This window comes from Aedes albopictus, chromosome 2 (assembly GCF_035046485.1).
Source record: "Aedes albopictus strain Foshan chromosome 2, AalbF5, whole genome shotgun sequence".
Classification (NCBI taxonomy): Eukaryota; Metazoa; Arthropoda; class Insecta; order Diptera; family Culicidae; genus Aedes; species Aedes albopictus.
In genome coordinates, this window is record NC_085137.1 from 495,375,198 (window position 1) to 495,392,139 (window position 16,942).

The 16,942-nt window shown below is 39.7% G+C and overlaps 1 protein-coding gene across 1 annotated transcript in view; it reads right to left on the reverse strand.

Annotated features, from left to right (window-relative positions):
- The window catches only part of LOC109408343 (uncharacterized), a 160,720-nt gene extending 144,174 nt beyond the window's left edge, over positions 1 to 16,546 (reverse strand). The window contains exon 1 of the mRNA XM_019681640.3: positions 16,409 to 16,546. The gene's annotated coding sequence lies outside the window, so the exon portion shown is untranslated. The remainder of the gene's footprint in view (positions 1 to 16,408) is intronic.
- Between the last annotated feature and the right edge of the window lie 396 nt (positions 16,547 to 16,942).

The window sequence follows — 16,942 nt, forward strand, 5'->3', positions numbered from 1 at the left end:
TCAAATAATCAGCAATTAGATAGGTTCGAGTAAAAAAATATAAGATGTTTCATTCGCTTTTGCATGACGAGCATGACAGCATGACACATTATACATTTACATATATGTACAAACATTCAAAAACCTGACTGATTTTTGAAAACGTAGTATTGATGCAAATGCTACATAAATTTGGAAATTAGAACAATGATTAACACAGCTAGTAAAACCATGCTGAGATGCTTTACTTTACTTCCCGATGTGTACCAAAATCTTTACATAATGAATATGTTATTGAACTTCTAGTGCATGGTATCGCAAAACACTAAGAAATACTGGCGAAAAAATGGTCAAAGAATAATTGTTTTCAAAAACCTTGCATTGGCTTTGTATATGGACAGAAAAGAACGAAAATAGTAGATTTCGACAGAGCGGAATGTAATCGTTTAGGTCATTTTCCCAAGAACGATCAAAATGAATGTTTGAACTATAAGCAAGCTTTGATAGATGGTTCATGTCGTTCTTCAAATCTTTATTACTTCAGTCAAACAGCCAAATTTACAAAAGCGGATAGTAGAATCATTCCTCTTTCGTAAGAGAGGAACAATATTTCACGAACTCCAACTCCTTTCCAAAAAAAATGTTATTATTCTTAAATTGTTTCTGGCCTTTTAAGTTTTTGAGTTTCAGTTTAGTTTTCGATTTCACCTTCAACGTGAGATATAACTTGAGATTTCAAACACTATTTTATAATGATGATGAACCTGGGCCACTAACAGTCCACAGCGCATCCGGATGACCGCACCCTTACTTTTGTAAGAAATTCTGTCTCATGGCGATAGTAAAACAGTCCACAGCGCATCCGGATGACCGCACCCTTACTTTTGTAAGAAATTCTGTCTCATGGCGACAATAAAAACAGTCCACAGCGTGTCCGGATGACCGCACCCTTACTTTTGTAAGAAATTCTGTCTCATGGCGACAGAAAAACAGTCCACAGCGCGTCCGGATGACCGCACCCTTACTTTTGTTTGAAATTCTGTCTCATGGTGACAGTAAAAAGACTTCACAGTACGTCCGGATGACCGCACCCTTACTTTTGTAAGAAATTCTGTCTCATGGCGACAATAAAAACAGCCCACAGCGTGTCCGGATGACCGCACCCTTACTTTTGTAAGAGATTCTGTCTCATGGCGACAGAAAAACAGTTCACAGCGTGTCCGGATGACCACACTCTTACTGTTGTAAGAAATTCTGTCTCTTGGCGTCAGTAAAAACAGTACTCAGCGCGTCCGGATGACCGCACCCTTACTCTTGTAAGAAATTCTGTCTCATGGCGACAGTAAAAAGAGTCCACAGAACGTCCGCATGACCGCACTCTTACTTTTGTTAGATATTCCTAGAGAAATTCTGTCTCATGGCGACAGTAATAACAGTCCACAGCGTGTCCGGAAGACCGCACCCTTACTCTTGTAAGAAACTCTGTCTCATGGTGACAGTAACAACAGTCCACAGCTTGTCCGGATGACCGCACTCTTACTTTTGTATGAAATTCAGTCTCATGGTGACAGTAAAAAGAGTCCACAGTACGTCCGGATGACCGCACCCTTACTTTTGTAAGAAATTCTGTCTCATGGTGACAGTAAAACAGTCCACAGCGCGTCCGGATGACCGCACTCTTACTTTTGTATGAAATTCTGTCTCATGGCGACAGTAAAAAGAGTCCACAGCGCGTCCGGATGACCGCACCCTTACTTTTGTATGAAATTCTGTCTCATGGCGACAGTAAAAAGAGTCCACAGTGCGTCCGGTTGACCGCACCCTTACTTTTGTAAGAAATTCTGCCTCATGGCGACAGAAAAACAGTCCACAGCGCGTCCGGATGACCACACCCTTACTCTTGTAAGAAATTCTGTCTCATGGCGACAGTAAAAAGAGTCCACAGAACGTCCGCATGACCGCACCCTTACTTTTGTTAGATATTCCTAGAGAAATTCTGTCTCATAGCGACAGTAAAACAGTCCACAGCGTGTCCGGATGACCGCACCCTTACTTTTGTATGAAATTCTGTCTCATGGCGACAGTAAAACAGTCCACAGCGCGTCCGGATGACCGCATCCTTACTTTTGTATGAAATTCTGTCTCATGGCGACAGTAAAAAAAACAGTCCACAGCGCGTCCGGATGACCGCACCCTTACTTTTGTAAGAAATTCTATCTCATGGCGACAGTAAGAAGAGTCCACAGTACGTTCGCATGACCGCACCCTTACTTTTGTTAGATATTCCTAGAGAAATTCTGTCTCATGGTGACAGTAAAACAGTCCACAGCGCGTCCGGATGACCGCACCCTTACTTTTATAAGAAATTCTGTCTCATGGTGACAGTAACAGCAGTCCACAGCGCGTCCGGAAGATCGCACCCTTACTCTTGTATGAAATTCTGTCTCGTGGCGACAGTAACAACAGTCCACAGCGAGTCCGGATGACCGCACCTTAATTTTGTAAGAAATTCTGTCTCATGGCGACAGTAAAAAAACAGTCCACAGCGTGTCTGGATGACCGCACCCTTACTTTTGTATGAAATTCTGTCTCATGGTGACAGTAACAACAGTCCACAGCGCGTCCGGATGACCGCACCCTTGTAAGGGTCACCCGAAGTAGGTTTGGATTGTGAAAAGAAGATAAACATTTGCGACTTATCATTGGGCAAGTTTGGCTGAGACATCGATTTTTGTGAATTAATTTGAATCGAACCAGCAGAATCGATTCACCGATTTAATCGAATGCTTTGAATCGATGTTTTTACATCGATTCGATATTATAAAATGTTGCAAAACCATAAAATGATCCGTTTGCAGTATGATTTATTTGTCTTAATAAATTTAATTTCAAAAATTGAGATTGTACATCGAACCGTCTCTGGAGGAATTCCTGGATGAATCCGTGGAGGAATTCCTAAAGAAATTCCTGAAGTAATTCCTACAGGAATATCTGAAGGAATCCCTGGATGAATTCTTGGATGAATGCCTGGAGCATATTCTGAAAAAAAAACTTGAAGGCATCCCTGGATGAACTCCTGGAGGATTCCCTAGAGGAAATCTTGGAGGTATCCCTGGAGAAGAAACATCTTGAGGAATTCCTGGAGGAATGCTTATAGAAATTTCTGGAGAAATTCTTGGAAGAACTTCTAGAGGACTTTTTGTAAAAATCGCTTGAGAAATCCCTGAAGCAATTTCTGGAATAACCTCAGGAGGAATGCCTGGAGGAAGTTATGAACAAATTCATGGCGGAATCCTAGGTGAAACTCCTAAAGAAATCCTTAGAGGAATTCTTAAAGAAATCCTTGAATGAATCCCAGGAAAAATTTCTGAATAAATTCCTAGAGGAATTCCCCGAGACCTATTATGGAGGAATCGTCGGAGAAATTTCTGGAGGAATCTTTGGAAGAGTCCTAAAAGGAATCGCTGGAGAAATTTCTGAAGACATTCCTAGAGGAGTTCCCAAAGGAATTCCTGGAGCGAACCCTAGAAGAAATTCCGGAGGAATCCCTGGAAAAAATCCTAGAGGAATTTCTGAATAAATTATTGAAAGAATTTCTGAAGGAATGCATGGAGATTTCCTGGAGGAACTGCTGTAGGAATTTCCGCTGGAATTCCTGGATCAATTCCTGGAAGAATTCCTGGAGCAACTCCTGAAGAAATACCTGGGGTAATCCCTGGAGAAATTCTTGCTGGAATTCCCAGAGGAGTTCCTGAAGAAATGCCTGGGGAAATACCTGCAATAATTCCTGAATAAATTTCGAGAGGAATTCCTGAGAGAATTTCTGAAGGAATCTCTGGTGGTTTCCTGAAGGAATCCTTGAAGGAATTTATAGATGAATCTCAAAAGAAAGTCATGCAGGAATCGCTGGAGAAAGTCTTGGAATAATTCCTGGATAATACACTCCAGGAGAAATTCCTAGAGTTTTTTTTGGAGAAATTACCGTAGGTATTGTGGAGGAATTCCTAAAGGAATTCCTGGAGGAATGCTTTGAGCAATCCCAAGAGGAATTCCTGAAGAAATACCTGAAATAACCCCTGGAGAAATTCCTGGAGACATGCCTGAAAAAATTCCTGGAGGAATCTCTAAAGAAATTCCCTGAGGAATCTCTAGAGGAATTCCAGGAGGAATCCCTGTATAAACTCCATGGGAAATCTCTGGATAAATCCTTTGTCCCTGGAGGAATTCCTGGAGGATTTTCTTGAAAACTGCTGGAGCACTTTCAGGTGGAATTCCTGGAGGAATCTGTAGAAGAATATCTTGAGGTATCTCAAGAGGAATACCTGTAGGAATCTCTGGAGGAATTCCTAGAGAAATCTCTATAGAAATTGCTAGAGGAAGTCCCTGCAAGAATTTTTAGAAGATTCCATTTAGGAATTCCCAGAGGAATCTTGGAGGAATTTCTGGAGAATTGCCTTGAGGAATTCTTGGAGGAATCCCAGGAAGAATTCCCGAATCAATTTCTGAGGAAATTCTAAAGAAATCGCTGAAACTCCAGAGGACATCTTGAAGCAATCCTAAGAAGAGTACGCAGAGCAACTTTGGGAGTAATCCCTGTATCAGTTGAGATCTCGGAGGCATTTTCAAAATAATACTGGGAGTTGATCCCAAAATAATTGCAGAAGGAATTCCAAGTTGAATTCCTGGAGGATTCTTGGAGAAATTTGAGAAGAAACCCCATGATGAATCCCGGAAGCAATCCCATGAGGAATTCCTTAGGAAATCTCACGCTAACCCCAACAACCCCTCCCCCCCCCCTACAACCCCCCCCCCACCCCCAGGCCAATTCCAGTGTCAATGCCTTTGTACATATTCCGTATCGGCGCCCATGCCGCTTAAAAGTCATCTAAAGTCCAACTTTTTAAGTTGATTTTCGTAACTATGTATACATATGTATAAACACCCACAACATATAAACATGTTTGTTTACAAAATGATGTTGTGGCTTTTTCAATTGTTGGTCTCGATTTTGTTATAATCAGATCACAAGATTATAACACAATATGATATAAATTTACGCTTCAAGAAAACTAGTTTCTGTAATATGTTGATACAATTGTGTAAAATGATGTTCTGAATGTCAAAGAATCAAAACTAAATTATTGAACAACATTCATAACACAATTGAGTTACAATATTATCAAACATCAATGATGCTAAACATGATTATGTCACAATGAGTTATACATATCATGGTTTGTTATAATTATGTTATATTTTTGTTAGAATCTTCTAGTCGGCCAACCTTTTGAGATCGGATTACTTTGCCGTACCTGCCGTAACCACACTGGTCTCGAACACATTTGTATGGTCGCTTTCATCGCCAGGCTCATATATGTTTAAGATCTTCGAGATTTTTATGATGAAACTGGCACCGAAATTAAAAACTTTTATCTAGTTCTCTAGAATCTTTTCGAACAAATCGGATCCCACAAGCTTTGATACAGTTTGAGTGTTTTGGCAAAATTATTAGAAGTCACATTGATTACGAAGTGCGCTACAAGCGTTGGTGCTTTACTCACACATGCGTACACTCCGCTGGTCTTTCTACTGACCAATCTCTCTCTCTCTTTCTGAAATCCTTTCATTGAGCTCTAATTGGTTATAACCAGTTGATTGCAAGTGGTATAGCGGAGGTTTAACGGCATGCAGGGGTTTGGGGGATTACGTGAAAGTTTCACGGAAACTTACCAAAACCGTCTCCAAACCTACATCAAACGCGTCTGAGACCCCCTAATTCCCCTAAAACGCCCTTGAAAGTACCAGATACCCCACTGGAACGCCCTGAAACCATTTTAATGCATATGAAACCTACTGAAACTAACCTGAAAGACCGCAAGTCCCTTTGTAAGATTTCTTGTATGGAAACCTAAATGAACCAGGCCCAGGTTAAGCTGTATTATCTTAACCTATCTCAACCATGTTGATGAAAGAAATTCAACGAGAATATGTATTACAACATTATGTATTACTATTGCACAATTGCTGTCGAAGTACGTATCTTTAGGATGTCTATCTTATTGTATCCACTTCATAATTAGTTCAAATGTCTATTGGTCTCGACCCAAGCGAGCGGCTATCGTTGCCGCACGGTATTCAACAATCAGTGAACGATGAATCAAGTGGGCAACTTGCCACAGAAGGAGATGAGCAAATCTCAAGGGTCTGTTTTGGTAAATGCTAGAGAAGCACATACCTACTTCGGGTCGCGAACATACGTAACGTAACCCCAACCACATTCGACGGTCTCCGCCTGCTACGTCGACACGACACGGTGGTGAAGATGCCGTATCAAAACTTCCGCATATCTCACTAAATCAAAGTCGGCATGGGATGTTCAGTGATCAAAGAAACCCCCACCAATAACGGAAATTCAAATGTAAAAATTTTGTAAATTTCGGAGTCCCGTTGTTGCCGCACTATTGTCGTCGTCGTCGTTAATGGAGAGGGTCGATTTCGAATTTCGACTTATAGGTGAAAGCTCTCCGCTGCTGCCGCTGTCGCTGTGACAATCCACGCCGGACGAAACATGCAACCAACGAGAAACAAAACCTGTTTTAGACGAATAATCGAAATTTTCGATTCCACCTGACTATACGACCAACTAGGTACGACGACGACGACATCACCCATGGGCCATGCCACTGATGACGACGATGATGATGGGTTTCGTTCGGATTAGGTTGACCTGATGTGCGAAACAAAACAACATTGTGATGGGACACGTACCTATGAATGCACCTAAAAGAAATCTCGTCGTCGCTTTTGCTGAATTGATATTTCGCTTTTAATATGCACTCGTGCACATAAAATTCGCTTCGATGGGACCACTCGCAGCGTAACGATACACCTGGTACCTGGTAGGTTTGTCCGATTGAAAAGGTTGTTTATTAATTGAGGGAAATTTTCTCCTACTTGCCTATAGAGACAAGAGGTGCGTGGAGATGGTCGATTCGATGCACATTGTTGGAGTGTCGTTTAGGTGGCAATGATTTATTGTTTAGTGAGGCCTTGTGAAGTGTGCAATAAGCTGCTGTATGTCACTACTGATTGAGCCATTGAGCTAATGAAGTTCAATTGAGATGGTGAAATTGTCAGTAATTAACATGTAATTGATAGAAAATGAATGAATGCGAATGAATGTCGATGAACTTTTTTGCCAGTTATATTAACTAGTTGTGATCAAAATCTTTTTCAGATATAAAAAAAACCTCGACGTATTTTTATAGTATGGAATTAATTCGAATATCCAGAGTCGTCATAAACTCATTCTGAATTCGGAAAAAATCAGCATCTCTTAAGTCATTTTCTAAACTGTCTGTAAGTTTACATCATGTCTACATGTGTAAGCAAATTTTTATATTTTGCAAATTATCTACAGCGACATGAGCCTATTTTTCAGAGTTCCGTTACGTTGGAACTTGGAACTTGAAACAGAGAATGATACTTTAGAGATATTCAGGATTATACGAAATGTCCTGCAATAGGGCACTGCACGACGTGCTAGCTGAACAAAATGTGGAGTTCGCGTGCGTACGAAAGTGTGTAGATTTATAACATGATGGTGGGATTCCACAGGAATTTCACACGGGCTTTCTCCAGGAATTCCTTCGCAGTTTCTCCAGAACTTTCATCTGGGATCCTTGGAAGGTCTTAATGTGTTTCTTCCGAGGGTTTATTCAGGATTCCCTCTGAGAATCTAATACGAATTTCTTCTGAGATTCCTAAACAGGTTCCAACTGGGGTACTTCCAGGTAATTCTCCCAGAGTTCCTCAAGAGATTTTTTTTTTCGAGATTGCTTAAGGAGTTCCTTCTGGTGCTCTTCCAGAAGTTCTTTATAGTCGATTCCTGCAGGTGCTTTTGCGGGTTCCTTCAATAGTTTCTTTTGGGATTCCTCAAGAATTTTCTTCTGAGATTACGCCTGTAGCTCCCTCTGGGATCCATTCCGCAATTCTACCCAAATTTAGTTCCGAAATTCCTCCAGGAGAGCTTTCGGGGATTGCTTCCGGAATTCCTTCCAAAATTCCGTTAGGGATTCCTTCCAGGAAATCCATGCGATATTTCTCTCGGAGTTCCTCCGGGAATCCTTAAAGGAATTCTTTCAGTATTCCTCCGGATTGCTTCAAGAAGTCATTCCGGCTTTCCTGTGGAAATTCCTCCGGAAGCTCCATACGCGATTCCTCCAGGAAACTACTTTTGGGATTGCTACGGGAACTGAACTCCTTCAGGGATTCCTTCGGAAACTTCTTCCAAGATTCCTCCGGGAACGTCTTCCGGGATGCTTTCGGCCACTTCTTCCGGAATTCTTCCGAGAGCTCCTCCGGGATATCTCCGGGAACGTCTGCCGGGATTCTTTCGGAAACTACTTGCGAAATTTCTTCAGGAATTCCTTCCAGAATATATCTAGGGACCCTTTATCTGCGTTCCTCAAAGAGTTCCGTCAACTTCGTGAAACTCCGGCAGATCCTTCTGGAATTTCTCCGAAAGTCCATTCTGGAATTCTTTAAGATTTTTTTTAATGGAAATCCTCTAAAAGTTCATTTGAAAATTAGTTCAGTATTTTTTTTAACTCCTAATGAAGTTTCTTGAGGATTTCCTCCAACAATGTCTTAATTAATCATGTTTGCAAGCAAATCCCTCCGGATCTGCTTCTGATTTTCTTCCAGTAGTTCCTTTTTGGAAGTTGTACAATGAAACTCAGAATCTCAGATGGAATTCCTGGAGGATTCCCGGAACTTCTTGAGTATCCCAGAAAAAAATCCCAGAAGGAATCTGAAAAAAAATCTAGAATGAGTTCCTGAAGAATTCTCTAATATAATTTTTTCGGAATCTCAAAAGAAACTTCTGGAAGAGTCCCAGAGAAATCTTCTGAAGAAACTCCAAAATGAATCTCGCAGCTGCCTGAAGAATCACAAAAGGAAATCCTAGAGTAATCAAGAAAAACTGAAGAATTCATGGAAGGAATTCCTGGAGAAATCTCAGGAAAAAATGCTGCGGGAATCCTAGAAGGAGTTTTAGGGGGAATCTCAAAATTAATCCCTAAAGAAATTTCGTGAGGAATTTTGAAAGAATCCAGAAACTCCTGAAGTAATCTCGGAAGGTATTCTTAAAGAAATGCCTGAAAAAATCTCTGGAGGAAACTCGGGAGTGCTTCCTGGAGGAATCTTGGCAGGAGCTCTTGGGGGGATCCCAGATGGAGCCTGTTCAGGAATCTCAGAAGAAACTCCTGGAAGAATCCCAGAGGCAATTTCTGAAGGTATCCTTAAAATACCCTCCCTGAGAATCCCAGAAGAAGCTCTTGGAGGAATCTCAGCAAGACCTCCAAAAAAAAAGTACCACCATCAAGTCATAAATCAACATAGGTATATTCTCACACACGTGGGTGAAACCACCCATAAAAAGTTGACGAAAGTTCGAACCGTAAACGACAAGGCCACGAAACGTTATAGCTCCTCCAGGAGTCTCTTGTAGGTTTCCCAGGGAGTTCTTGGTGAGATTTCTCCGGGGGTTTATTTAGGTTAACTTCAGAAGTTCCCTCTGGGGTCCTTCCAGGAATTTCTTCTGAGATTTCTTCAAGAGCTCCCGGGATTCTTTCAGAGATTCTTTCTTGGTTTGCTTGAGGAATACTTTCTGAGACTTTTGCAGTTGTAGGAGGTGCTGGCAATAGTATTTCAGAAGTTCCTAGAATAAGAAAAATCCTTCCCAAAATTTTTCTAGAAATTAATTTTGAGATCCTTCTAGAATTTGTCCTTCCAAGATTACCCAAGCAACTTTTCCTGAGATTCTTCCAGGAATTTCTTCCGAGGTTGCTCCACATTGCTACCTCTAGGATTTCCTTCTGTGATTCCTTAGGAAGCTATATCTGTGATTCTTTTTGGAGCTGTTCCTGAAGATACCTCTGGGGTCCATCCAGGAGTTTCTTCTGAGACTCCTAGCAGGTTCCATCTCAAGAACTCCTACCAGGATTTCTTCGGGAATTTCTTCTGGGACTTCAAGGGATTTCTCATGGAGCTTCGGGAATCCTCCAGGAATTCCATCCGAGTTTCTCCTGATAGCTTCTGATTAGAACCAGAAGGAACTTGCTGGAGCATTTTCTCAAGGAAATCCTGGAAAAACTTAATGAGTAAACCCATAAATAAAAACTGCAGGAGGAACTTCTAAAAATACTCCCTAATAAAGTTCAGGAGGATTTTCATTAGAAACATCTGAAAGAATTGCGTAATGAGCTTCCAGATGAATTCCAGAAGGATCTGTAGGAATTCCAAACGAAGCTTGAAGGAATCCAAAAAAAAAGTTCCTGAAGAAATCCTGGAAGCAGTTTCTGAGAGGATTCCAGAAGAATTTCCCAGAATGAGTTCCAAGAGGAATCCTGGGAAAAGTTCCCGAAGTAATTCCTGACACAATTCCCGACAGATGCCTAGAAAAAAAAATCTCGGAGGAATCTTTGATGGAGCTCCCGAAAGAATCCTGGTAGTAGTTTCGGGAGGAATTCCGGAAGAAGTTCCCGGTGGAATTACCGTAGAAATCCCAGAAGTAGTTCCTGAAGGATTCCCGGTAGGAGGTCCTGGGAAAATCCCGAAGAAGTTTTTGGAGGAAAACAGAGCTCCCTGGGAATCCCACATAACACTCCTGGAGGAGTCCTGTAACAAATTTGTGGAGAAATTGCGAAGGATTTCTTGGATAAATCGCGGATGGAATTCCTGTGTAATTCCAGAAAAACCTACCGGAGAGGTGAACTCCGTGAAATATTAGATGACTTGGATGACCTGGTATAAATCTTGGAATGATACTTGAAAATTTAAGAATAAGAATAAGATAATGAAACAACTGTTTGGGTGTTTATTTGAAGAACTTAACGTCATCGTTCTTCAAAATGGTTGAATGAATTAGGACGTAATCATTAGTGTAGCTGAAACAGCTACTGCCACCAGAATAGATCCGAATATCTACTCGTCGGAGTAATTTGATTGGTCTGGACTATCCCAAAGCAATTTTGGAATTATTTGTACCATTCCAAGGGGGTTGTACATTATATTTGGAAAAGTGATGTAGCAGTTAATAGCAAAAATTACTTTTTTAACGGATTTGCTTATCAAGGACTAAACTCCTGGGCAGACCCCGATATCCATTACACTTCGATTAGGTCCAGTAGCCGTAGTTGGTAATATTACGTTACTTTGCGCAGAGAATATGACTACGGTTACGAGTGTAGATCTAAAGTTCTGAACTCCAAGTCAATTTGGATGACCCGGAATATTCTATCAATGTCCCTGATTGGTATTCAAGTTTTCACCCTGATTGGTATTCAAGAGATTCACTTATTTCAGATAACTATGCAATGTTATTATTTGTTGCTAGAATTAACTACAGGGGATAGACAAAATGATCGGGACAGACAAAATTTTCCCTTCTCAAAAACAAGTAGCTGTAACTTTTCGATAAGTGCATCAAATATTCTCAAATTTTCACTGTAAGTTGATCAACTATTTGTGTATCAGTGAACAAAATTCGGAAAATGTCGAACGATTCTGCACGAAGTTATAAAGATTCTAATAAAAGTTAAAATTATCGTATTATCTGTTATATCTCCGGATTTAATGAACCGAATGCAATGAAATTTTGACCATTTATGACTTATATAATGAGCTTCGAAAAACTTTTGACATAACTAAAAATTCTTAACACGGAAGAAAATTATAACGGTTAGATTATTTTCTAATAAATCACCAAATTTTCTTAAATTTCAACATCGTTTAAAAATTCAAGATGCTAATTATAGTTCATTTAAATTCTCTCTGATTCTCTTGAATACAGATATGTTTTGAAAGAAAGTAACAACATAAGCGGTAATTCATTGAAAAAGTAATGGGATGCATATTAAAAATAGACCAATTTACTAAAAAATCATAAAATTAATGAAATCGCTATAACTTTTTCTCTAGTTAATAACTTCAAGTTGTGTCAAACGTTTTTCAGAGCTCATTATATGAGTCATAAATGGACAAAATTTCATTGCATTCGGTTCACTGAATCCGGAGATATAACAGCTCAAAGTTGGCTATCGGATAATTCTACCTTTTTCTGAAATGTTTGTAACTTCGTGCAGAATAGCCCGATCTGTTCCAAATTTTGTCCACTGATACACATCTAGTTGATCAACTCACAGTGAAAATTTGAGAATATATGCACTTTTCGAAAAGTTACACTTAATTGGGCATTTTTTAAAAAGTGAAAAGTTTGCCTGTTCCGATCATTTTGTCTATCCCCTGTAAATCACTCCTGTTGATTTCAAGGACTGATATTCGCAATTTGAAACACCTAGAACATCCCAAGATATGTCAAATTGTTCCATAATAATGGAAAAACTGTACAAATACGAAAAAATGTAAACCATTCACCACATCTGGTGCATCAGTTACACAAGTTCACAAAATAAATCAAAATCATGAACTTCTATCAGCGATCAATATTTTGAATGCATAATTAAGTGCTGAACTCGAGGCCGTACTTCAAAAATTTTAAGCAGAACTGTTTCTGAGTTTGTCTTGAAAATAGAACTTTACAGAAATGCAAAAGTAAATTCTTCTTTCTAGAGTGCCTCCAGGGATTCCCCAGAAAGGGATCGTCCACGTCCAAAGTATACGCTTCATACAAATTTTAAAATTTTTGTTTGAATGAAAATTTACGACCAAGTGCGGGATCAGAGATGACCCAAAATATGGTCTACGTGGATAAGAAATGATCCCTTTCTGGGATTGTTACAGGAGCTTATGCTGTGATTTAGACGATAGATTTTCTCCTGGAATTGTTCAGGAGTTACTGTAAGGATTCTTCCAGGCCCAGGGGACTCTCCAAAACTTCCTCCAGAGATTTTTCACAGGGTTTTCGGAGATTCCATCATGAATTCTTCTAGGGATTTCTCCCTGCATTCTAATTGGAAACCCTCCAGGAATTCGTGGTGGAGCTCCTCCAGGAATCACAGTGAAATGTTAAAATATTTATTATACTAAAGCACTGAAATCCCTTTTTTACACGTATCCCAAGTAACTTTTTTTTTTCTTTGTATTTGTGAATTTTAACTCAATGCTAATTCTTCACACCCCAAGTAACATGTTTTAGTCAAATAGACTAGAAGAGGCTCCTAAAACCACTATAAAACCAAAATTGATGGTATCAGGTTTCGTGACAGTTTTAAAAGCCTCTACAAGACTAATTGGTCAGCAAAATGTTACTTGGGAAGTTTAATTGAAATGTCAAATTTTCAATGAATAAATATCTCAAGAAATGCTCTGAAACAAATAACTACCCATAAAATTTAGGAATAAATTTTTGAACATACTCTTGAAAAATATTGTTCAACGTTTTTGGAGGAAGTCCTAAAGAAAAACTCTTGGATCATTGTCGAAAAAAAAAACGATTCTAAGGATATAAGAGTCCCTGGAGGAGTTTTATGGAACATCAATATAAATATAATATTTTCAGACAATTTACGAAAACATTCTTAAAATCTATGTGACTTCTGGAACTTGGTGACATCTTTGAATGGATTCCTTCTGGAATCCTTGAAGGGACTTTTTTATGAGCACAAGCTTTGTAAAAGCGCTAGAGGACTTTCTTGTGGAATGACGTGAGAATAATTTGAAGGGACATCTTACGCAATTTTTGAAGTAAAACATATAAGGAACCGAGTCATTTGGGCAGTGGCTTCTATTTTCGGCTTATTCCACTATAACTCAAACAATTTTTGGAACGCAGTAATATAGGTATTGTATCTAGCCGTGTACGAAATTTCAAGTCAACTGAGTCAATACTGATTGAGTTATAGCGGAAAAGAGTCCAAAATAGAAACCGGCTCGGTAGTTAAATCTTTGGAAAAATGTATGAGGAGTTCCCTGGATAAGTTGGGCATTGAACTAGGATACCCTCGTCCCGGTCATGCTGAATGGCCCCGTGCATTGACCACTTCGACTATGTGTGCCCCCCTGAGATCTGTTTATTGAATTATATTTCCATTCATTGACAAGCAAGCAAGAAATAACTGCTTCAGCAGTTTCGCAAATTATTGTCGACTGGATGAGTCGCCATTATCCTTAATTGGAATCCTTTACTTGAAATCACAACTCTACGCCCATGGAAGTAGAAGGAGTTTCCATTACGAAAACATGCTGGATGATACTGGACGATTCTACACCAAAAATGATCATCAGCTTACCGAGTTCAAAAATGCTGTAAGGTACCCCGGGGCAAGTGGGACCTAAAAAAATGCTAATTTGGTTTTGTCATGTCAAAAGTTTCAGAACACAAATTCTTTAATAATTCCAATGGACCCAAAAGACGTTGTTGGTATTTTTGTACTTATTAACGTGCATTAAAACTGTTTCAAAATTTTTACATTCCATATATTATGCATTTAATGAAAAGTGTAGCAGATCTTCATTTACTGCGTTTCACGGGGCAAGTGGGACCTATTCAGAGTTTTAGTTCAAAGGCCTTAATATAAGTTGCAACAAATAAGTTAACATAAATCATAAATCTCTTATATGAATGACTATGTTAAGAGATTAAAATAAGCAGAGGTTTATGGTATCATGCATAAATTACGTAACACATAACAAATCGCTGGGGGAAATTGAATTAACTCTAGCAGCTCATGCAAAATAAATTGATTTTATACAAAAAGCGCCGTAAAATGAAGAGACAAAAGATTTCGAAACTTGGTCTCTATATTATACAGTTGATGATTCTCACCAATAGTAAATCTGGGGTTTCGAGATTTTCAGTAATATCTTCTCCCTTACATAATCTCACGATCATTAAATAATGTTTTTTTTTTTTCAAATCATGAATTTTGAAAAGGCCATTTCCCTATTTTAATTTTTTATAGATGGTTCCCGAATGCTCAGAAGAACTCAGCGTTGCAGCGTTATATGAAAAATGAAATGGAAGATATTTGAGGAAAAATATAAAAAAAATGCTTTTGTTTTTTTTTTGTTTTACCCAAGGTTTTACCATTTTTAACAAGAATTTCATCATCTAAATAGAGGTAATAAAGTTTAATTCAACAGTAGATTACTTAACGCGTCAATTTTTATTGACTTTCGTGCTAATTTCAACTTAGGCTTGACAAGGCAAGATGAACCCATAAAATTGTGTTTGTTTATTCTCATAGGTCCCACTTGCCCCAGATAGCGAAATGCACTGGGGCAAGTGAGAGCAGTACACTAAAGGTAATAAATAAAAATAAAGTACAGCTTTTTCGCTTGAAATCATTTGCATGAACTTCAAATACTATCCTGAAACCAAAAAAATATTTGTAGAATAACAAATTTATTTTTAAACGACGAATGAAGTAGAGCACGTCAATCTTACCTAGTGAATTGCAAATTAAATATGAACAACAATAACGTAAATGGTCTCTTTATGGTTGAAACAATAACATTTTTTGTATTCAAAGTATCCGTAGGTGTGATACCTATGTTTTCCATGAAGAATGTTAGTCTTAAAAATTAATAATAAAAAAATACTAGCTAAAGGTCTCACTTGCCCCCGATTCTCACTTGCCCCGGGGTACCTTAAACTAGTGTTATTGATGATAAAAATCAAGGAACTGATACAGTTCTAGTTTTGGTTCATTACGGTAGCACATAGTCTGCTTCTCGAATATGAATAAACTGAAAATCATCATCGATGATCGATGATGTAATGCCCGATTGGTTTCGCACTCATCGCCATGATCTGGTACTGCTGCTAGTAGACCGCGTTTATCCCCCGTGAAAATATAGAATTAATTAGGCTTGTTGCGAACAGGTCCACGCGAAGGCTCGACTCGACTCGTAGGCCGCGATCTGCACTGTCGTCGTAACACATAACCTAAATTACGCATAAGATCGCGTACGACTTTTACGCGCCACTACCATCACTTGTCCGCTGTTCGTCGTTCGCCGTGCTTAGCCTCTTTTGCAGATCACGACATTCCACGCTTCATTCGCTAAAATCAAGTCACTGCACACGCTCGGTTTTTGGTTTGGGCTCATTGCACTCGATTTTTCTTCGGCTCTCCGCCTCCGTTCAGCACCACTAACGCAACGTACCAACTTTTCTTCCAACAACCAAACGTCTTCTTGCCACAGCAGAATTCAGCATTGCATTTTTCCCACACGCGCGCACACTAAATTTATTTACCAAGTCAAATTTCTGACAACTTTTTACCGCAGATCATCCACCAATCCAGTTCCCCCCTCTGCTAAAGTCACAACACTAAAATATGGGCACACTGCGGGATCAAATCCTTCGTTCACTGGCTTGCTGTGTAGTGCGGTGGAGTAAGAGGTCCTCCATCCCCCCCTTCGATCGCCCACCAGCTCATCGCCATTCGTATTCCATACTTACTTCTTTTCAGACCGCCTTTTCAAAACACAAGTGCTTCTCCACAAGAAGGGAATCGCCTTCTCCTTCGCCGTAGTCGTCGTCGTCGTCGTCGAGCAGCGAGGTTTCACCACAACAAGATCTCAAACTCAACTGAATCGGCCGCTGCCGACGAAACCAGACGAGCCGCGAAGTTGACGACGACGATCGGCGGGCGGCGGTCGATCTTGAGCCACTTGGGCGACCGCGTATGTGTTGGTTCGGTGGCACGCCACCAACCACCCCCTCGCGATTGCTTCAGCTGGGTTGTTGTGGTTAAAGAGCCAGAGCGCTGCACCTCGTGACTTGAAGTTGTTCGAGTGGAGTAGACGGGTGAGTTCTTAACGGCTGGGAATGGAAGAGAACGTTGTTTACGTATGCATTAGTGGGCACTACTTTGAATTGTGCTGTTTATAAACAGCTCGCGAGCTTTTAAGGATGATATGCAATAATCGATTTCCTCTTTATTTATCGATTATATAGTTTGTTATTGTTATTTATTTATCGATAGTTATAGTT